Raw genomic sequence first — 24,823 nt, forward strand, 5'->3', positions numbered from 1 at the left:
TCCAGACACATGCCCCTGGAACCCTGAGAAAGTCGTCAATATAATAAGGAACAATCCTTCCATTTTCATGGTAGTCACACAATTACGTCTATAACCTGTCAGGGTTGGAAAGTAACTGTAGTAACAAAATATATTTTTGTATTTGAATTCATATATGTAATATCTTGGGGGCATTTTACCTATTGTGTGGATTCTTATCATATTTCAGAAGATAAATACATATTTAATGCTTATCGATAATCTTTGTAAAGGGACTATAAAGCACTTTTAAATCTGAATATATCAAGCTCATTTAAACGGGTATTACATTTAGTGTACTTTTTACCTGGGTAATTGTGTCTTGAAAATACAATATTTGAACATATTTCACCATCCCATTCACCAAGGTGCAGCATTTGTGATGATAGGAGCCGACTTAACTTCCATATCATTTCCCCCACCTTCTCCCAGTAAACTATCCTTCGTCCATTTCCCTATCAACCTCAAAGATCCAGTTACCGAAGAAACTAGATCTTGCCCCTCCTTAAATATTTTCATATGAACTAACAAGCAATTGTATTCATTGTCCCTTTCGTGAACCTCCATGACATGAATGTTTTGTTTCTGACGAGGGAGTGCAGCGTCCACCTTGACCATCATGCTTGTCACTCAGCCTGTGGGTAAGACAGCTAGAGAAGGATCACCAGGGAGGCCAAGTAGGCTATGGCTTAGGGCCCACCAGCACCATGGGGCCCACCAGCACCATGGGGCCCACCAGCACCATGGGGCCCACCAGCACCATGGGGCCCACCAGCACCATGGGGCCCACCAGCACCATGGGGCCCACCAGCACCATGGGGCCCACCAGCACCATGGGGCCCACCAGCATAAGAGAGGCCACCAGCACAAGAACACAGCACATTTTTTGTATCATAAAAATGGACAAATATCAAATAATGTAAATATAAGAATATGGCCCCAATATATTTATCTGCAGAACTATGCATAACATAACTTTGCTAATTAATCATTATATATTATTATTATGATATGCGTTATCTACATGTATGTGTTTAGCCTTTGAACAGTCACACTGCCCAGAGGGTGAAGCCCATTTACCTGTTTTTGGCCCGGGGGCCAAAAACAGTTATATCCGGCCTCCACTTTCATCACACTAACTTCATACTCGTCACTCTGCCTGGGGATAGGGAAGGTCATCAGGGATAAGGATGAAAGAGTTACTGGTTAATTGTGACATTGGGGTGAACAAGCCATGAATAATGAGAGGAGGGTAAAGAGGCAGCTAGGGAAGGGGGCGAGTAATAACACTGGAAGAGGCCAGCTGGAGCGTGTAATAGATTGGACAATCAATATGAAAATATGTACGTAGGAGGAGGAGGAGCGGGAAAGGTAAGGATGTTATTCACATGACCTGACCATAGATAACATGCTGCGTCTCCCTTCTTGAGGTTATCTTGAGATGATTTCGGGGCTTTTTAGTGTCCCCGCGGCCCGGTCCTCGACCAGGCCTCCACCCCCAGGAAGCAGCCCGTGACAGCTGACTAACACCCAGGTACCTATTTTACTGCTAGGTAACAGGGGCATAGGGTGAAAGAAACTCTGCCCATTGTTTCTCGCCGGAGCCCGGGATCGAACCCGGGGCCATAGGATCACAAATCCAGTGTGCTGTCCACTCGATCGACCGGCTCCCTAGGGGGGAGCCGGACAATAATGTCTCCCTGGGGGAGATATTATTGCACAAGAATCACACTTTTTACCATTCCGTGTCTTCCTAGAGCGAGAAACAGCGCAACCTATGCATCCATTCTCCGTCAGATTCACTCATCGACTCAGAACACCCAGTGCCATTGATTTAGTTTAACTCATCAGAGAATTCGAATTAGCCAATAGGAGGCTCATGATCGTGACCTTGACTTCGTTAGTGCTCATAAAGATTTCGAATTCGTGTTCTGAATTTAATTTATCGAGTGTTCTGTTGGTTGGTTTATTATCGACTGTGAGCAGCCTCCGGGGGCTCCTTGTTTCCGGTGACTGACTCAAACTGATTGGTTCCGGTCGGCTAGTGTTTGGCTTCCGGCAAGAGAAGGTCGATAGCGAGTGATATCGTTCCGCGCAATGCAAATTGGCCTATCCTCAACCACCAGCCCCGATTGTACGATAACGAATGATAGAGAAGCAAGGAAGGGGTAATGGGATGGATCCAGACACACACACACGGTCAAAACCTCATCAAACAACTGACTTTTTGTTTTTACACTCAGAGCCTGTGATCATCCTGCACCACATACACTCTCTCCCTTACCTCCCGGCCTGCATCCTGCACTGCACATCCACCCTATCCTCCCGGCCTGCATCCTGCACCACACACACTCCCTCACCCATCCAGTCTTTTGTCGTCTAAGTAAAAACGAAAAAAAAAACTGAGATTTGCAGATAAAAAAAGCAGAATGAAGCATTTCAAAGACCGGACTGCCTCACAGCACTCAAATAATTTTCTCTGAAATCGGGACGAGAAAGATATCTTGCGTGGAAAATGCGTGGAAAATTCTTGAACGCCATGTTATAAATCTGCACAATAAAATTAGATCTTATTCGAGTAAGAGATAAGATAGAAAATGTAGAATAATTTAAATGAAAGGTATTGATTCCATTTAACACAGTTTGAGAAGTCCAAACTCTCTCGAAGTCTGACCTCTGGCAGGACTTCGAGAGAGGGAAATCTGTCGAAACTGGCTGCATGTTAATATTACCCTCTAACCTCTCCCCCGGCCTGTAGCTGTCCTGCCCCCGGCCTGTAGCTGTCCTGCCCCCGGCCTGTAGCTGTCCTGCCCCCGGCCTGTAGCTGTCCTGCCCCCGGCCTGTAGTTATCCTGGCCCCGGCCTGCAGCTGTCCTGCACCACGCATCCTCCTCTCATTAACCAAATATATCATTTTTAGAATAAAATGGCTCCTCTGTGATGCTGATACTATGAGAGTGATTTCATAATGCATATATTATCACAAACAAGCGTCTGACTATCTAAACAAACACTGAACTGCTTCTAAGCATATCAGAAAAACAAATTCATATCAAAACTGATTCGTATTATTTGGCATTTGAATGACGTCACATAAGGCAGTACAAAAAAATAGATCACTGCAAAAATGAACTGCATGATATTTAAGCATAAAAATATTATGATTAATTTGGGGCACCGTAGGGTTGAAGCGGACTGGTAGTCCGTGTTTACCAGCGAGCCGTCTGATGTCTGCAGCTGACAGAATCATCATATTGTTGAGAGTCGGGTGTGCTAAGCTGTCGATTATGTTAGAGGAATTCCATAAATATTTTTTTTTCTTTAACGTGCATTGTAGAACTTTGGTTATTTAAGCTCTTGCTGTGATAGATAGGTGTGCATGTCCGTGTGTAATTGTCTATTGTGCCTGCAGGATCTAGCATTAGCTTTTGGGTCCCGCTAACCGCTGGTTGTCTAATGCAATGACTCCTATTCTATTCCTTTATCATATATCTTATATGTTACGATCATGACCCCTCTGTTTATTCTCTCCTGTCGGGTTGTGAGGTTTGGATCCCCATAGCTTAGCCTTCTCAACTCTGGCACTAATCTTGTTGCAAATCTTGGTACTTTTTCAGCTTTAAATTTATGCTTCATAATGTGAGGATTTCAGGGCGGGGTTTCATATTCCAGCATTGGTTTAACAAACGCTGTGTAGATTGCCATGGAAAGAGCAGATTTGGATTTCTAAACGACGTTCCATTGTTTGCCAGTATCCCGTATGATTCCGGTGTTGCCCTGTTGATGGGTGCATTTTGACACATTGTTGAGATTATATCCACTCCAAATATTTGTTTCTTTTTAATTTCTGCAATTGCCTTTGTCTTAAGGTGCAGATACCGTCTGGTCTCCTTTCTCCCTTTCCTATCTTTATTACCTTACAGTTCTTCAGGTGGAATTCTAACAACTATTTGTTTGCCCACTTCTGGAAGTGGGTCAAAATCCTCTTGTAACTTTCTACAGTCCTCCTCGGTTTTTACATTCCTAATTAGCCTTGCGGTGTCTGAAAACATTGACAAGTACGAGCTCACTCCTTCTGGTTGGTAGTTCACAACACTCAGAACTGACCCTTGGGAAGACTACACTATCCTCTTACTCGAAACCTCTGACTGTGACCCTGTTTTTGGTACTTCACAACGTCCTGTACACTGTTCACTGTATTCTCATTTGCCTCGCTTACGTCTACATCTACATCTACACCTCAGCCTTTCATGAAGAAAATGCTGTCTATCCAGCCTTCATTTTCCTGTTTTATTTTACTAACTTTGTCATTGAACAATTAGATTCGTCAGGTACGAACGACTTTCTCCTAAATCCATGCTGCCCCTTTTGTTACAAAGTTTATCTTCTCTAGTGACCTGATTACTTTCCTATCACTTTTCACTGAATACTTGTTAGCAAGATTGTTCTGTAATTTAGTGCCACCTGTCTGTCACTTTTTTTAATACTGGGGGGCTACGTTTGCTTTTTTTCCAGACTGTGAGGTTTCCAGTCTCAATTGTTTTATTGAAAAATTGAGGTAGTGGGTGGTAAAGTACTTCTGCATCTTCCTTAAGCAGCCATTGTAATGTATGTTCTGGTTCTGCCGATTATCCCCAACATTCTTCTATTAGAAGGTTATCACAATTTTCCACTTGCTTTCATCGGAGCTGCTGGACCACCTCCACGACTAACAGTCTCCTCATACTGCACCTCCGCTACCTTGATACACCACTGAATTCACAGTCTGCCTCATACTGTACCTTCTGTACCCTGACACACCTCAGTTACGTCCGTCAACCTGGCCTCACACTGATGCATTATATTTGCAAATTATATTTGAATTTCATGAAATATACAGATGCTGAGTTTGAATGTTTTTCCTTAATGTAACTTTGGGCCGTTTGAATAAATGGGTTGGAGTAGGTTCGAACATTTTGGTACTTTAAAAGCGGATAATTATCTCCGATAATTAATAAAAAAGGAATAATTATCTCCTTCATATCCATTTTTTGCTGACGGTGCAAAACTAACGAGAAGAATCAGAATCTGATCTCCATCTTCCATTCTCTCTCTCTCTCTCTCTCTCTCTCTCTCTCTCTCTCTCTCTCTCTCTCTCTCTCTCTCTCTCTCTCTCTCTCTCTCTCTCTCTCTCTCTCTCTCTTTCCCTCCACCTCTCTCTTTCCCCAATCTGACTACATTAGTTCATTATAATGGAAGTGCCAATTGATTCATTACAATGGTTGTTTTTTATCCCAATCGCTATATTATTGTGGTTTTTATCCCGTTTGTTTTAAGCCCACACACTCACCCCAAACACTTGTATACGAGAATGTACCAAACGGACCACAACAAAAGATGTACGAAAGAGCTCACTGTCACAAAGGATTAATAGATAAATGGCTACACCTTTATAATGGGTTATAATTCCTGAAGCCATATACCGTAGAGGGTCGCCTCAACCCGTCTCCGTTCCAAGTGTGATACGGAATGGAACGTTGGTCATTAGGAACCTAACATAACCTACACTACTTAACCTAGCTTAACCTATCTAACCTAACCTATCTAAGCTAGCCTAACGTAACCTAACTTGACCTAACTTAACCTAGCCTTCCTAACCTCGCCTCACCTCAGTCTTCAGGAAGAGATAATTAACCAATATATCCCAAAATATATAATATTTTCAACATGGTATTGGATATTAAGATAATATCCCAAAATTATAATACCTATAGTTACCATAGATTGAAATATAAAATATGACTGTTATAACTGTAACAGTCCATTGGCTGTTACAGTACCTAGACAGTAATTGGATTGTTACAGTCTAGGTACAAAACATGGATTTATTTTTTGCATTCGCAAAAAAAATCCGTGTTTTGCACCTAGACTTTTGTAAAGGTCACTAGAAGGTAAAAACTAAATTAAACTTTTCCTAAGCATAGTGTATAAAATATGTATATTAAATTAGGCCTTAGGTTGTGTATGTTAGACCTAGGATTGCCTATTTAAGCCTTGAATAGGTTAAGTTAGGTTTATGGCTATTGTGTTCCACTTTTGAATATGTCCTATATTATTCCAGCACTACAAAGCGTGAACTTTTGTGGGGGAACAAGAGTTAATATTTTTATATATGTTCTCCCATAGTAGCTATAGGAACTCTCACTCCTGGAGGATAAGTTGCAGATATGATATATACTTTAATAAGCTGCCAATGCTCTCGTTGCTAGTTACTTAAGACAACAAATAAACAAGTTTATATCACAGATCTTGTAGGTTATCTACTTGAAAGGTCCTCGAAGCTACCACTCAACCAAGCAAATGAGAACTGTTCAGTGCTTTGCAACAAATTACATTTAATTCGCGAGTGACAACGCCTCCGATGCTTAGCGAAAGTCAACACAATTTTGTCTTTGGGACGTTTCATTTCGAGAATATGGTCGAAACTGTGTGTGTGTAGCTGTTGCGGAAGATGGAACATATTGCGAGGCCTTCCACCTGACCTTCGACTCACTCTGTGACACAGCACCACGTTTATAGCCACCGCCGGAAGAAAGTTAATCTGCAAATTTGAAGTTTAAAACCCTTAAACGAGGAGTGAACATACTTGGGGCCTCGTGAAGCAGCACTCACCCACACCAGCAAACATGCTCTACTGACGGGTTAATAATATTGGGCAAAGTTTTTCTTCGGTTACAACGATCTTTTCTCGGGTACAAGCGTCACGTGTGCTGTACCTGTGCACTACCTGTGCGTCACCGGTGCGTCGACAGGTGCATTGATGGCGTGTACAGTCCCCCATGGAGACAGTAGTGGGGTGTGTAGAATCCCATGTTGAAGGTGTTGGGGGAGTGCAGATTCCATTTGGTGACATTAGGACGTGTAAAATCCTCCCTTAGTGTCATTGTGGCTGTGTCGAGTCCCCTTGGTGGCAGGGGTGGCGTTTATTGTTCTCTGGTAAAAGTAGGGGCGTATTGAATCCCCCCCTTGTGACAATGGTTGGGTGTGTAAAGTCCGCAGGTGATAGTGGGGGCGTGTATAGTCCCACTGGTGATAGTGGGGGCGTGTATAGTCCCACTGGTGATAGTGGGGGCGTGTATAGTCCCACTGGTGATAGTGGGGGCGTGTATAGTCCCACTGGTGATAGTGAGAGGCGTGTAGAGTCCCCCCTAGTGACAGTGGGGGATCGTGTAGATTCTCCCCTCTCTGGTGAAAGGGGATGAGAGGCGGTGGTCTCGCTTCAAGTAGGGTACAAGTGGATTTCTTCCTTGTCAAATCTGCGTCATCTGCAGACGTGAAAGTGGAGGTCAAGTGTTCCTTGTCTTTTAATTGTTTTTAGTTACACCTTGGAAAGTCGTAAAATCGACAGGAAGATAAATAAAAATAAAATTCCCCAGAGCACACTCAACTTTAGGGGCGTGCTAAAAGAAAATGTTCCTTTGCTTTTTGTGTTTTTATCTTACAATTTAAGACTGTAACCATTAATTATATTATTTTCCTCAAGACGCGTGTGCTTTAGATCAGGTAACTAAGTTGGGTTCCCGTAAGTCGATAACCCAAGCATCCAAAACTATTCTGATGTTAAAGTTAGGACGAGTTTGGATCAGTTTTCACTGGCCAGTCTTCCGTGCTTGACGACAAGCTAGGGCCTTATTTAATTAGCTTCCATTTCAACGCGGAAATCCAGGATATCATGATATTTTCTCTGCTGCCTCTACTGCGTCCCCTGTCCACTGCGGCCCCTGCTGCATCAACCTCGTCCCCTGCTTACTCTACTGAGCGCCCTGCTGCATATAGCGTGTTCCTTGCTAGTTCTACTGCGCGCCCTGCTGCATATACCGCGTTCCTTGCTAGCTCTACTGCGTCTTTGAATAGACTCCTGAGAAACCTACATCTTGATCACTGAAATTTGTATATTATATCAGATGTCAGCGGAAAGTGTTTACGAAATTAACGACAAAATTTGTCGACGTATTAGACCACTTGATCCTAAGACGCTTTAGAAGATATTATTACAAATAAATGAAGGAAAGGAATTTGTGAATTAATGTCAGGGGTCGACGTTCCGGTGTGATGTACGGCCTGATTTATGGTTTATTGTTAGAGGGGGAGTAGAGAACCAACAGCATCGGCCGCAGCAACAGCAGCAACAGTTGTGGTAACAGACAACAGCATTGTCAGACGCAGCAGTAATAGTAGAAGCTGCTGTTGGTGCATCAATTAGTAGCATCAGCATTAATAGTAGAAGTATCAACAAAATCAACAGTACAGCATCAACTAAGACAACTTTGCTTTAGCTACTTGCTTGATTTGATGCATCATATCCGGACGTTAGCTGGAACGTGGAAGCCAAGTAATTCCTTTTCAGAATCGAGAACAGCAAAACAAATTTACGGTATCTCTTCGCCTCACTCACTACCTTGTCCGGCACAGTGAATCCTTTTCATACTCGTCCATATCTGCTGAGATGTTTCCCAGAGCTCCCTGTGAGCTTGGGCGATAAAGTGAGACTATTCTCGTCTTTCCCAAACAGGTACAGCGTCGCAAAATCTGGTAAATGTGAGAAAGATTGTGGATAAGTAACAATTCCCTTGACGTGGTGTCGACGATGGCTCCACACAGTAAGCTAGTGTTTCTTTATAGACTGTAGCAAAGGAAGGCTCTTGTTTAGTGGAGTTGAGGAATGATTTGATTGCATTTGTCTAAGTGTTGATATTCCGTATTTGAATGACAGTACGCCGCATTGTTTTTATTAATTCCTGGCCAGAATAAATGCCCTAGAAACCTTTTTATGTTTTATTCTCACTTCTAGATGTATGTGAACTCTATTGCATATGTCAAATTCAAAACAATAAAATGATACTTTGATGATCTTATAACCAGGTGTTTCACCTGCCTCCAGCTTCCCCTCAGTGTTGGTAATCTAACAGCCTCCCTTCCTTGAGTCTATCGCGGTTATCTTGAGATGATTTCGGGACTTAGTGTCCCTGCGGCCCGGTCCTCGACCAGGCCTCCACCCTCAGGAAGCAGCCCGTAGCAGCTGTTTAACTCCCAGATACCAATTTACTATATGACCGCTATACTGAAGCGGTCAGTATAGCAGCATGATGGGCTGTTAGTATGATGGGCTCTCAGCATTATGAGCTGCGCTTATAAGACCTTCATCCCTTTCCACTTTCTTCGCAGCATTTAATTTACTTTGACTAGCTTGTAATAAGCTCTTCACGATTAACCAGTAAACTCTGTGACAGCTTCACTTCTTACTGCTACGTCCCTCATTACCTTCCGCACACGTGTAGTGAAAATATATCTAACTCACAAGGGGACGTCTTCGAGCTCCTCTGGGCCCTTGTCGTCACAGGAGCTGGATAAATGGCCACACCTTCAGACATATCTTCCAGTCTACCTGACAAATATGTCTCGTCCTGCTCAACAGACTCTACTGGTTTGTGTCGTGGATCACTAGCTTAGACAATGCCCACTCGCCCATTTTATAATTATAATTATAATTGAATTCCGGAATAGAGATATTCGTTCAGTGGTCCACTGTGACCTTTCGTGGGAAATAGGTAACTTCAGAGTCACATTACAGATTAATAGAGCTAACTCAGGACACAAATTCTAGTTGTTCCACGGGTGTATGACTCTGCTAACACAATAAGTCCTTGTAATATCCTTTGTCTAACTTAAATTATTTGTTCACCTCCTCTCTCTATCCTTCCCTCCCTCCTTACCTCTTCCTTCCGATATTTCCCCCGCCCCTTCTTCCCCTCCTCCCTTCCTCACACCCTCCCTATTCCCTCCACAGCTTCGCTACTTCAAGCCACTTCGTCACGGCCGTCTTCCCGCGTGACGACCCAAGCATTAAGAGGGCGCCCTCACCCCACTCCTCTCGCCTCCCCACACAAGTCCCCCGGACCTCCCTACTACTCTCACCCCCTCCCTCGCCTCTCCAGTTCTCTTTGCCACCTCCTCAATTCATTCTTTTTCCTCCCCTCCATCCCCCTCCCTTCCCCCGTTGCTCTTTTCACCTTGCCTTCTCCTCCCAGCGGACCACCTCATTTCCTTCCTTCACCCGATTCCCTCCATCCTGCACCTCTCCACTCTACCCCCTCCCCCATGCTACTTCCCCTCTGCTTCCTCCACTCTGCTACCTACACCCTGCTACCTACACCCTACTTCCTGCTTCCTTTCCCGGTACTCCATGTTTTCCCTGTACCAGGGCTTTCCTGCACTCGGAAATCCCAGTATTACCTGTCTTTGCTGTACTGTCACCCAGCACCACCTGTCCATGTTGTACTGGGGCTCCCAGTAAGCCCATATCATCAGTGTAACCTCTCAGGAAACATCACTGTCTCAGGGTGAAGGATACAGCCGTTCTCTTGATTTGCCATTACGTATAAAATACAACCTGCTAACTTAAACAGAAACGGACAAACCGAAGCAACCCGCCCTACCTGTCACTCCAGTGCATAGAAAATGCAGATATTTGTGAGCCGTTACTGTATTAGCAGGTTGTATTTTTAACGTTGGTTACTATAACGTACAAAACTCGACCTATTAGTTGAGAGGAGTACATAAATTTAGCTGAAGAATCTCGTCTATTTGAGACTGACGTCTACTGGTTTTATTATCTATGGATAAACCTTGAAGTACAGGTGGAGGCAAGATAGTCCTCTCCCCTTTCTGTTTGGCATTTGTAAAGGTTTCTAAACCTGTTATGTTTGATGGTGCATGAAGCCTGTTACTGTGTCGCTATGGCTACAGTTAATCAATTAGTCAAACCAGTCTTCACTGTTTTGTGGTTCCAGGCAGGCTCCCTCTCTCCCCAAGATCTTCGATGTTATGGGACTCAAAGTATACCACAAACTTCTCTGTACGTGAACTCGTGAATCCCTATGTTTTCGTTGTGTTCAAAAATGTGTTTCATTGTGTTCGAAAATATTCCCCGAGACCTTCGGTTTATTGAGGCACCATCACCCGCTATGTCTGTATTGTATTGGGCTACCGTATCCCCGAGCAGGTCGTCAGCAGCGCCATAACACCCAGATCACCCTCAAGAGATACCTGAACCATTCAGAGTGAGATGGCATGAATACGTCTGAACCCAAACCATTCCCGAAAGTAGCCACTTGGAGGCATGACAACCTTGTCAGAGTATCATCGCCATTAGACGGCAGCTGACACCAGCTGACTGACGCCAACAAGGACAAGCCGTCAGCCAGACGCCCAAGTTAACCCAACTGCTGACGAAGTTGCTGTCAGCCACCAATGCCAAAAAGATAAACATCAGGTGGGTGCTCTGAGACGGTCGCCCCCTTCCATAGGTGCTGGGGAAGAGGGTTAGGAGTAACGAGGGTTACATTAACCTTTCGCCTTCCTATAGGATCTTCTCCCTCATTATTGGTCCTTACATTCAGCATTTTCCTAAGCAAATACAATGAAAAGTGTACTCAACTAATCCCTCGCTTCCTCAGCTCATTAAAAAAATAATACACAAAAAATGTAAAGGAAAGAAATATTAGCCGCAAAACTTTATAATGGAATAAATTATAATGTTTAACTTAAAAATTTATAAGTTAGGGAGGAATAAAAGTTTCGCTACGGGAATGAATTATTCAAATGTAGCTAATAATTAGGCTAGATTGTCGACGCACCAAGCCATTACGACTATATAGCACTTGGAAGTGGTCAGGATAAAGATTTGGGATGGGACGAGGGAAGGGGGGAAGGAATGGTGCCCAAACACTTGGACGGTCGGGGATTGAACGCCGACTGTCGAGACGGTTGGGCACCACGACGATTGATCTGAGCTGCCCTTCCCTTCCTTGTCGGAGTAGACCGTCCCTTTGGTCTCCTTGAGGTTACCTATAAGCAGCCCGGGGCCAGTAATATACAGAAAACTCGTTTAATTTAATAAACGTGAAATAAAGAGGAAGGAGGAAATGGCAATAAATAGGCAAGAGAGAGAGAGATGAGGAGAAGGAAATCTCAGAGGAAAAAAAAAGCAAGGCAACAGGAACGGAAGATAAGGTGTAATAAAGGAGGTAATAATAGGCATCAAAGAGCAAATCCGTAACTGTGCCAGGGAACGTCTAGTGCATAGGTTCGAACCCTTATCACGTCTACGGACTATCCTAAGCTTGTCTATAGTAAACAGTTCAGGCACTGTAAGCGTGCACCGCCTGTAAGTCTCTTACCTCATGACAATTTAAGTAACGTTAACACAGTGCGGCAAGTACTTCACAGCCCTTGCAACTTTATCACATATTTAGGGCAAATAACAACTATAGCTAGCTAACTATTACTGCAAATTGCATAGCGTATGGTTCTGTAGCTAAACAACTGGTTCCATACACACCCACGTGCGTAAAAGCTACGCATGTAGCTGGGTGACCTTTCCACCACCGCCCCACAACACTCTCCATAATACATTAATTACACGAACAAATCCACAAGGGCCGTGACGAGGATTCGAACCTGCGTCCGGGAGCATCCCAGACACTAATTAATTACACTAAACTTCACTATCAACGCTGCCCTCACGAATTTATGTTATTTATCATCTATTGAACCTAGGATAATATGAGGATGAAGGGGAGATAGGGAAGGTAGGATTAAGATGGACGAGAGAGAAAATTGCAATAAGAGAAATTGTGGAATGAGACGAGAAATGGGAGGACTGATGAAATAGGAAAGGAGAAAGATACAGACTAAAGATGGTGGACAAAAGATGATGGGGAAAATAGCCCCGAGGCTCTCTCGTTATAACAATGTAATAAATGGTTGGGAAATGGTGTGGTCAGGTAGGATTTTGTTTATTTATATGTATTTCGCAATACCCGTTTAATCATTACTAAGCCAATGTTCCACTTTAAGCATTAGAAAGGGCTCGCTCCTTCGGCTATAACAATGCTTTGCACGCTCACACGCACATATGCACTTGAATACACACTCACACTCGCCCACATATACAAGCACTCACACACTCGTCCTCATATACAAGCACTCACACACTCGCCAACATATACAAGCACTCACACACTCGCCAACATATACAAGCACTCACACACTCACCCACATATACAAGCACTCACACACTCACCCACATATACAAGCACTCACACACTCGCCCACATATACAAGCACTCACACACTCGCCAACATATACAAGCACTCACACACTCACCCACATATACAAGCACTCACACACTCACCCACATATACAAGCACTCACACACTCGCCAACATATACAAGCACTCACACACTCACCCACATATACAAGCACTCACACACTCACCCACATATACAAGTACTCACACACTCGCCAACATATACACTGACACACACTCGCCAACATATACAAGCACTCACACACTCACCCACATATACAAGTACTCACACACTCGCCAACATATACACTCACACACTCGCCAACATATACAAGCACTCACACACTCACCCACATATACAATCACTCACACACACAGACTCACTAATCGCTACTCAGGGAGAATTAAAGGTAACCAAAACAGATGTTGTACAGCACTTGCCTGGAGTGTGTAAGGTACCCAGCTGATGGCCACGATACACTCCTTATGTCTTTCTTCTACAGTAAGACTTCAGTAAGATTATAGTAAAACTACAGCAAGGCTACAATAAGGCTACAGTAAGATTGTAGTAAGACTACAGAAAACTACAGCAAGACTGGAGTAAGACTTCACAAAGACTCGGGAAAGAGCAGGTAACAAAAAAAATAATAAATTCAATTCAAGACGAAGAGACACATTCCAAGGATACCGCGACGGACACCATCCTGGGAAAATATATTGCAAACACAAATTCGACGATACCAGATAGATAAATCAATTCAAATTATTATTATTATTATTATTATTATTATTATTATTATTATTATTATTATTATTATTATTATTATTATTATTATTATTATTAACAACGACCGAAAAAAGACCGCGAACGTTTCCCAAGTTTAAAGAAAGCCGTTGTTTCCGAGTACTTTAGTCTGTCCTATTAAAAGTAAGTACACTCCATTACGTCACTGGACGACAACAACGCCACCTGTAAGCCTCGCCGCGCACTAAATGATCAGAGCAAAACATTTCGTTAACTCGACTCATTAACTTGTAAATTTATTCCGGCTGCTTGACAATGAGAGGAAATTGCTGTTTCAATTTCCCTTCATCGTTTTTAACAAAGTTTTACGGAGGTCGTGCAGCTTTTCTGTGACAGGGGGAGGTGGAGGGAGGTCTGAGATTGTGCTGTTTTCTTGTGGTCAATGTTTTTTTTTTGCCGAGGTCGTCCTCTTTTATAGTGGTCGTGTTATTTTGCCGAGGTCGTACTGTTTTGATGAGGTTATCTTCTTCTTGAGGTTATCTTGAGATGATTTTGGGGCTTAGCGTCCCCACGGCCCGGTCCTCGACCACCTTGAGGTTATCTTGAGGTATTTCCGGGGCTTAGCGTCCCCGCGGCCCGGACCTCAACTAGGCCTCCTTTTTGTTACATATCCCCCAGGAAGCAGCCCGTAGCAGCTGTCTACCTCCCTGGTACCTATTTATTGTTATGTAAACAGGGGCATCAGGGTGAGAGAAACTCTGCCCACTTGTTTCCACCTCCGCCGGGGATTGAACCTGGAAGCTAAGGACTACGAATGCCGAGCGCTGTCCACTTACCCATGAGGCCCCCCTACTCATACCAGAGGTACTCATATTTTACATGAATCTTACGGGTTTACGGGGGCTGCGCTCTTCTGCCTGCATGATTCGTGGTATTTTCAGGGGGTCCTGCTCTTTTACCTGGGACCAGCTACTTTAACATGGGAATATTACAGCTCTACAGTAGTCGTGCTGTTTTCTCAGAGTAGTGCTGCTCTCCTGAGCTGCTAATCTACGAGAGGATTGTGTATTTTGCTATGATACCACTTTGTCATCCTCGAGTCATCAGTTAAATGTAAATGTTTATATATGTTTGAATGTGTGGTCTCCCAGATATATCTCTGGATCCCCCTATCAGACTTCAATAACCTGGTGTACAGGTTCCCGAGCCTATTGTGTTCTGTCATATCTACGTTTGAATCTGTGTTTGAAGTCTGCCTCCATCACCTTTACTTCTTAGTGTCTCCCATTTGTATACTGTTCTAATACTTGTAAGATCATATATGATGTGTTCATGACACATTTATTACTCACCCTTTCTCATTTACTTCATTTTGTTATGTGTGTAAAGAATGAAGAAGGCTGGAGAGAGAGAGAGAGAGAGAGAGAGAGAGAGAGAGAGAGAGAGAGAGAGAGAGAGAGAGAGAGAGAGAGAGAGAGAGAGAGGGAGAGAGAGAGAGGGGGGGGGTCTTTCTTCCAAACCTTGGAAAAAAGGAGAAACACAGATTAGATATTATTCGTGAGCCAGGTTAAGATATATATATATAAGGTAACTGAGAAAGAAATACAAAAAAAAGAGGAAGAAATACATTCATTTTGAACACAATACCTTCATCGAATAACAGAAAAATATAAATACAGAGAAAGATAAATAAATATAGGGAAAGTAATGTATAAATAAGAAAATGAAGGAGGAGAATGGAGGTAGAGGCGGGTGTGTGAGACCTAGGCTGGAAGGGAAAGTGTCTCCTGGTGTTCATCGATTTATGCCCCCTGGATGTCCCATGTCGTCCAGATGACTCGACACACTTCGACTGCGGGTCTTACTCAGATGTCTTCAGGAGTGTACTCAAAGAATATCCTCACAGGATGTCCTCAGGAGATGTTCCTTGGGGGAAGTCCTCAAAAAAGGCCTTCAGAAGATGTCCTCAGAAGGGTGACATCGAAAGAAAAATGGTTTTGCAGGCGATGAGTCACAATAACGTGGCTAAAGTATGTTGACCAGACCACACACTAGAAGGTGAAGGGACGACGACGTTTCGGTCCGTCCTGGACCATTCTCAAGTCGATTGACATGAGAATGGTCCAGGACGGACCGAAACGTCGTCGTTCCTTCACCTTCTAATGTATGGTCTGGTCTAAAATGGTTTTATAGTCTCCATTCTACTAAGTCTTCTGGATTACGTAGTTCATTGATCAAGGACATGCGCCCCATCTCAACCACAGGCTCTCCTTTATCATGGACATGCGGCCTCAACAACACACAAGAATGTCACTTCCCGAGCAATAACAAAATATTGGGCTACAGTGTTATAAGTATCGAATATGGAACGCCAGAAACAATACTCTCAATAATTTATTCTGCGAGCCCGCACCTTGAATACGCTGTCCCGTGCTACAGCTCTCGTTCCCTAATTACACAGCCAGATCTCTCGATTTGCCATTCAGTAAAAATAAACTGTTTTGCCGAACAGATAGGTACGAACCTAAGCAATCTACCTATCCTATAGAGGCTTATGCATTTAAAACGTTTATATTAAGGTGCTTCAATTTTGACTAATGCGTCACATTTTTTAACGGATTGGGCCAATTTCGTGAAAAATGCGTCGTTATAGGTGATCTGTTTTATTGTTAATGGTCTGGTATACGGGTCCAGTAGACCAGTGGCCTACGTCTTCGGCTCATTACCAAGGGACCCTGGTTCCATCCCCGGGCAGGAGATTGGTTAAAATAGTTTCCTTTCACCTGAACAACTTGTTCACCTAGCAATAAAATTTGTACCTGGGAGTTAGGGGAACTATTGAGGGTTGTATCCTAGGGTAGGTAGCCAGGTTGCCTAGGGGAACCCTGATAAGGTCTAGTACACGTTTATTCTCCTTGACAACGGAAATTATATAATCACAAGGACCATTTTCACATGATGAATTTCTAGAAAATATCTTTGTTCCTACCATACACAGCAACCACTGGGGCTGGACGGTAGAGCGACGGTCTAGCTTCTGGCACGTCGACGTTCAATCCCCGACCGTCCAAGTGGTGGGACATCATTCCTTTCCTCCTGTCCCATTCCAAATCCTTATCCTGAACCCTTCCAAGTTCTAGGTGCCATGTAGTTGTACTGGCTTAGTGCTTTCCAATATTTACCTTACCATACACAACAAAACCCTCCCTAGGATATATATATATATATATATATATATATATATATATATATATATATATATATATATATATATATATATATATATATATATATATATATATAATGTTTCTGCCACTTGGCGACCTCTGTACAAATTCACATGTTCCCCCTCGCCAGCTCAGTTAAAACGGGATCCCTCTCTAGATTACATGTGTGGCGGCTTTGGGCGCCGTAAAAACCCTGGAGGATTACGGAGGGCAGGTAGGATGAGCAGCCGGGGAGGGTGCCAGGGAGGGTGCCGGGATAGGGGGGTGCCGGGATAGGGGGTGCCGGGGAGGGTTTCCGGGAGGGTGCCAGGGGCTGAGGGGCGATGGTTCTGTGCCTCTGTTGGCACTCTTTGTCTCTCTTGATCCCTGCAAGCGTTCTCTCTTTTGGTTAGGTACGAGAGTGAACACACGAGGCCAATGTGCGCACACAGGAGGTGCATATGCATATATATATATATATATATATATATATATATATATATATATATATATATATATATATATATATATATATATATATATATATATGCAATTGACGATCACAAAACACTGATCATTTTATGTGGAAAATCCACAGAGAAATATGAAATGAGGTGAACGTTTCGGCTTTGTTAAAGCCTTTATCAACACCAGACTGACTAAGGAGAAGGGAGAAGGAGGGAAGATATATAGGCCGACACCTGACCACCCCATCCCAAGGGTTGGTCAGGTGTAATTAACCAAAAACAGGTATAGCTTAGCTTAGAATGGTCAAAGAGGATTAAGCGGTCAGAGAATAAGGATGAAAGATAAAGAAAAGCCTCATGAACACACAATATATGAATATACAATTATAATGAGACATTGTAAGCCTCTCTATCAGAGTTGTTTCTTAAACTGTTGTGCAATATTATAACTTAAAAATGGATCAAGTTTGTACATTCCCGTACTAACATTAAGAAGATTTGGACACTGACTGATTAGAGCGGACACGGACTGATTCGTGGAACGGAATTTGATTGAGTCTGCTCTAATCAGTCAGTGTCCAAATCTTCTTAATGTTAGTACTGGAATGTACAAACTTGATCCATTTTTAAGTTATAATATTGCACAACAGTTTAAGAAACAACTCTGATAGAGAGGCTTACAATGTCTCATTATAATTGTATATTCATATATTGTGTGTTCATGAGGCTTTTCTTTATCTTTCATCCTTATTCTCTGACCGCTTAATCCTCTTTGACCATTCTAAGCTAAGCTATACCTGTTTTTGGTTAATTACACCTGACCAACCCTTGGGATGGGGTGGTCAGGTGTCGGCCTATATATCTTCCCTCCTTCTCCCTTCTCCTTAGTCAGTCTGGTGTTGATAAAGGCTTTAACAAAGCCGAAACGTTCACCTCATTTCATATTTCTCTGTGGATTTTCCGCATATATATATATATATATATATATATATATATATATATATATATATATATATATATATATATATATATATATATATATAATATACACTTCTAATAAATAAGGTAGATCTCCAGCTCCATTTAGTCTAAAATCAAATAAGTCATCTTCCTATTTTACAATGTAGCTTACAATATATGATTAAAATTCTCTCCCACTTTAGTTTAGTTTTCCGTAAGAGGCTTTTGTAATTTTCAGCGAGCCAATTTGGCATGTAATGAGATGCCAAATTTTGTATTCCGATGACGTTAGCTTTTTCTTCCCTCGTTCGCCTCAAAGATTGTTTCTTCCAAGAATGACAGCGGCATTACCTCCCACAGAGTGTTATTGATTACCACAACCTGCCCAAGGCGCTGTTTACACTAGAAGAATGAAAATTATGTCACCGTTCACAGAACATCAGACATGTATTACTCTGCAGATGCAAACCAGGACAAATAAGACCATATTTTTCATAATAAAAACACTTTTAAACGTACGCTACTGCAGTCACGCGGCTTAGAGCATGTCAGTACTAGAGAGAGCAACATACAGGTTTTTGGAGCTGTGAACCTTGACGTCAACATGATAACTGACGGAAGGCATGATATGCCAGCGCTTATGGTGACATCCCTGTGCAAGACAGTTGTTCATATGGTGGCATCCCTGCCTTTGGAAGACAAGCGTTCAGTGCGCTCAATATATTTGCCAGTTTTAGCAGTGAAATAGGCTATAGTTAACTCATTCACGTAAGTGAGCATGGCAAAAAACAGTGAATACGAAAATGACGCTGTTGGCTATATTTTGTGGATCTATGCATTTATAATAATAATAATAATAATATTTTATTTAGAAAAAGTACATACATAGGTGAAGTTACAAACATTCTGATTGATTTATAGATAGAGCTAGAACATACAATACCTAAAGCCACTAGTACGCATAGCGTTTCGGGCAAGCATAGCATTTCTGACTCGGCCTCAAAATGATATTAAACAAGACGCCAAAGTCTCTCTCTCTCACAACGAGATCTTCCATGGCCTCGTTGTTGATATATAAAAGCACGACTATCTTTACCAAGGTTTAGAAATCTCTTTGCCAAGTTCAGAACAAAATGACAACATTATTGCCAGGAATATTTTACTCTGCTGATAAAGATCATTGTCTCAGCGACAGATGAAAAGTGAATTACCCAGTTGCTAGTGGTAATATGGATGGCAATCAGGGATAAAATGAAAATCATAGTTTCGCATCTGTTCGTATCACTTGACTTTATACTACCGAACATAGACGTGATATCTCGCTGGAGAATGGCGTTAAAGGAGTTAATGATCTCTCACAGACACCCACGCTAGCAGCCCAGCCTATGCAAATATTGGCCAAATGCTAGTCAATCCAGTCGCCAAACACTCTGTTTATGAATGAAACACACTGTGCACACGACTCACAAACGATGATCGACGTTCGAATCGCACCTTTAAAAATGCTTCACCCACGTTCAGTAACATTCCCGAGTTCACTCCGCGCACGCTAGTGTTTCCTCCAGTTATTTTTGGTTTGGTTTTGTTTTTACTTCGTTTAGACAATGCCAAAATGAAGAAAACAAATGCAATCTTTAGAATTAAATTAGTAATTCTCGTGTTTTTTATCTGGTAGAAAGGAATAGAAAGTTGATTACTTGTTGACCTGATATTTAGGTCTGGATGAATTGGCGCTTATGACATTCAAGCACTTAAGTGCCCGGGCTCACCATAGCCCGTACTACTTGGATTTTTTTGTTCCAAGTAGCGTATCTTAAACAACAACAACTTAAGTGCGGCTGAGAATAATGCCACCCCCTGAGGAGCAAACGTGGCCACTTGTGGAGAGACAACTAAGGAACTGGTGAACTCAGACGACATTTACAGAGGTACAGTAAATCTTAAATAGTTAAACCACTCTTAAGCACATTTATGTTTTCTTGTATATACGCAATAAAGAGTACATATATATAGTACACAGTATATGTAACCCAATAATGCCAAGGCAGGGTGTAGACATACTGATGAAGATAATATCCCAAGGGGTAGATACTGGTGAAGATATTATCCCAGTGGGTAGATATTTAACATAGATTAAGATCAGGCCCTGGATTTATTAATTATTTATGCAACAACCTGTATATCTTTAATAATGGCGGCTTTGTTTGCAATTATTGAACAGTTGGAGTTCCGAAGTACTACGAGGTTGTTTATAACAATAAAAACTTGGGTTGTGAAGCTTCGAAGCTCGTAAGCTGTTGAGTAAATGTAAACAAAGCCGCCATGTTTAGGGTAAGATGCTCAGGTTCCGTAAATGGATATGCAAATAACTGATTAATCCTGGGTTAGTGGTCCTCGTTGGCCTGGCTAGTATGAGTAACAATATTTGGCGTGGTCCTACTCTCCGCGGCGCCGTAAACTTGGCGTGGTCGTACCTGGGAGGGCCGGTAACCTTGGCGTACGTGGGTAAATGAAAGTTTGTGGATCCTGTTAGTTCCTCGAATTTGAACATCTAGATAGACCAGGTGTAGCGACGCCGGTTCACTCTCGGTCTTGTGGTCTGTGTTCCACGTTGGTTTAGGGGATACGTGTATGTACGAGGTGTCCATCAAAATCACCCTCGATGTATCTTTTCGTCCATCAGCGTCCTTCATGATCCTATTTTGCTATGCCTTTTATGTGACCCTCAGACAGTTTGTTGATCTCGTCGTATCCTTGGCATCCTGTATATTCATGTATGCTTGTATATTCAAGGGGATACATACATGTATGGATGAGGTCGTAGACGCCAAGGGTTGCTTGGATGGCAGCGAGTTGAAGCTCGACAGTGGCAGGTGAAGGACGATCATGACAAGAATCAATCTTCCTTATATTGAAGCTTCTAATGGACGGCACAGGTCCATCCATCTCTCGTTCTCTGCAAAAATAAATCTTCATCAAATTGTCTGTCTGGTCTGTCTGTCTGTCTGTGTTTGTTTGATGGATGGATGTTTAGCTGTCACATCTGTATGGTCTTTTATACATCTATACATGTGCATATAATTTATTCTCTCTCTCTCTCTCTCTTTCTCTCTCTCTCTCTCTCTCTCTCTCTCTCTCTCTCTCTCTCTCTCTCTCTCTCTCTCTCTCTCTCTCTCTCTCTCTCTCTCTCTCTCTCTCTCTCTCTCTCTCTCCCCCACCATATGCTCACTCCCAGTCCCGAACCAATATGGCTGGGATGAATGTTCTCTTGAATACACGAGTTAGTGCGGAGGTTCTCTGCACTCTCACATTCATAAGAGATATAGTCTTCTAATTAGTCTTTCCTCCCCTTCCTTTCCCCCACCACCTCTATTTTTCTCCCCGCATCCTCCGTATTTTTCCCCAATTCCTTCCTCCCCCACCACCTTGCTTTTTCCCCAACTCCTGCTTGATTCTCCCCCACTTCCTCCCTCCCAACCTCTTCTTTCCACCCCCCTCTCACCTCTTCCTCTCCCTGCCACCGTCCTCGAGTGCCTCTTCTACACTGAACGGGTCCCGAAAAAACTTTATTTTTTAATTAGATTTTTGTCATGTTTTCCCTGTTTTTTCCCTGTCAACAGGATTATTTTCAATTTTGTTTATTCTCATTTTTGGCCAGTTCTCTTTTTGCATTATGTTCAAGTTTTTTGTTTATTACTAAAAATAATTTTCCTGGACCGCATCTCCAGACGTTCTTCATGGGGTAATTTTCAAATTTCTTCAACTTTACATTTTGATAATTAATAACAAAAAAAAAATATTTTTTGACAGCTTTATCTTTCATTTTTGTCCACTGAAATTTAGCACTATTTTTTAAGTTAAAAATATGTGCAAAATATTTCAACGTTTCATTGTCAAATGAAGACTTCAGGAGAATAAGAACCCACTGGTTATCTTCTTCTTGAGGTTATCTTGAGATGATTTCGGGGGTTAGCGTCCCCGCGGCCCGGTCCTCAACCAGGCCTCCTTTTTTGTTACACACATCCCCAGGAAGCAGCCCGTAGCACCTGTCTAACTCCCAGGTACTCATTTACTGCTAGGTGAACATGGGCATCAGGGGTGAAAGAAACTCTGCCCATTTATTTCCGCCTGCACCGGGGATCGAACCCGAAACCTCAGGACTACGAATCCGGAGCGCTGTCCACTCAGCTGTCAGACGCTGGAGCAAGCGTCTCGTTCGTAAATGGCCCAATTTTGTTTGCTTTGAGGAAACTTGGATTCCGACGAGACATTATCGAAGCTCTTTTAAAAAAAATGAAGAATTTTGAAAAGCTGAAACCTGAAGAAATTTGTGATATGTAGATATTTTGCGTGATAAATAATGGTGTAAAAGAGACGAAGTTGATGCAGAACAAAAGTGAGGTAAGGAATGGACACTGAGAAACCCCTCTGTATCAGTCTGCATGTATACTAAAATCTGTTTGTATATATCTTTATATATGTGTCTTTATCTCCGTATCTCTGTATGTATCCGATTGTCTGAATCAATCTCGGTCAGTATCAATTAGAATTTCTATTTCAATCTACGCTATATCAGTCTTCATCTGTATCTCAGTCAGTATCTCTCTCTCTCTCTCTCTCTCTCTCTCTCTCTCTCTCTCTCTCTCTCTCCCCCTCCATCCCCCTGTCCTGTTCCCTTGCCTACTCCCTCGCTACCTCCCCCACACACCCACGTCACCCCTGCCACACTCACCCTCTCAGGATCACAGAGACCTCGCTGCTCCACAAACCATTTTCTCATTTCCCAGCGGACTCAACCTCCAACCTACCTGACTCGCTCTCTTCTCCCCCGCTTTCATCTTTCACCTATCCATTCCTCAATCAACCCATCTTCGCTCTATCCTTCAATCTCTCATTATTCTCAACTCATTTCACCTTATTCAGTGGACAGTTTTAGGGCCCCTCCTTATTTAAAGAATTGCATCAGATATCCTAAAGGTGCCACGAGGAATATATATGCTGATTTTTGTTTGCAGTACCAGGTGGGTACTGGTGGTGGGGGGGGGAACAGGTGGTGTGGGAGTACTGGTGGTGTGGGGGGTACTGGTGGTGTGGGGGGTACTGGTGGTGTGGGGGGTACTGGTGGTGTGGGGGAGGGTACTGGTGGTGTGGGGGGTACTGGTGGTGGGGGGAGGGTACTGGTGGTGTGGGGGGGAACAGGTGGTGTGGGGGTACTGGTGGTGTGGGGGGTACTGGTGGTGTGGGGGGGGGGTACTGGTGGTGGGGGGAGGGTACTGGTGGTGTGGGGGGGTACTGGTGGTGTGGGGGGGTACTGGTAGCGTTGGGGGGGGGGTACTGGTGGTGTAGGGGGTACTGGTGGTGTGGGGGGTACTGGTGGCGTGGGGGGTACTGGTGGTGTGGGGGGGTACTGGTGGTGTGGCGGGGTACTGGTGGTGTGTGTGGCGGGTACTGGTGGCGTGGGGGGTATTGGTGGCGTTGCGGGGTACTGGTGGTGTGGGGGGGTACTGGTGGTGTGGGGGGGTACTGGTGGTGTGGGGGGGTACTGGTGGTGTGGGGGTACTGGTGGTGTGGGGGGTACTGGTGGTGGGGGGGGAGGGAACAGGTGGTGTGGGGGGTACTGGTGGTGTGGAGGGTACTGGTGGTGGGGGGAGGGTACTGGTGGTGTGGGGGGTACTGGTGGTGTGGGGGGGGTACTGGTGGCGTTGGGGGGTACTGGTGGCGTTGGGGGGTACTGGTGGTGTGGGGGGGGTACTGGTGGCGTTGGGGGGTACTGGTGGCGTTGGGGGGTACTGGTGGTGTGGGGGGGGTACTGGTGGTGTGGGGGGTACTGGTGGTGTGGGGGGTACTGGTGGTGTGGGGGGTACTGGTGGTGTGGGGGGTACTGGTGGTGTGGGGGGTACTGGTGGTGTAGGGGGTACTGGTGGTGTGGGGGGTACTGGTGGTGTGGGGGGTACTGGTGGTGTGGGGGGTACTGGTGGTGGGGGGAGGGTACTGGTGGTGTGGGGGGGTACTGGTGGTGTGGGGGGGTACTGGTGGTGTGGGGGGGGTACTGGTGGCGTTGGGGGGGGTACTGGTGGCGTACGGGGTACTGGTGGCGTTGGGGGGGGTACTGGTGGCGTGGGGGGGTACTGGTGGTGTGGGGGGGTACTGGTGGCGTGGGGGGGTACTGGTGGCGTGGGGGGGTACTGGTGGTGTGGGGGGGTACTGGTGGCGTTGGGGGGGGGTACTGGTGGCGTGGGGGGGGGTACTGGTGGTGTGGGGGGGTACTGGTGGCGTGGGGGGGTACTGGTGGCGTGG

This window comes from Procambarus clarkii, chromosome 57 (genome assembly GCF_040958095.1).
Source record: "Procambarus clarkii isolate CNS0578487 chromosome 57, FALCON_Pclarkii_2.0, whole genome shotgun sequence".
In the NCBI taxonomy this organism is placed as follows: domain Eukaryota; kingdom Metazoa; phylum Arthropoda; class Malacostraca; order Decapoda; family Cambaridae; genus Procambarus; species Procambarus clarkii.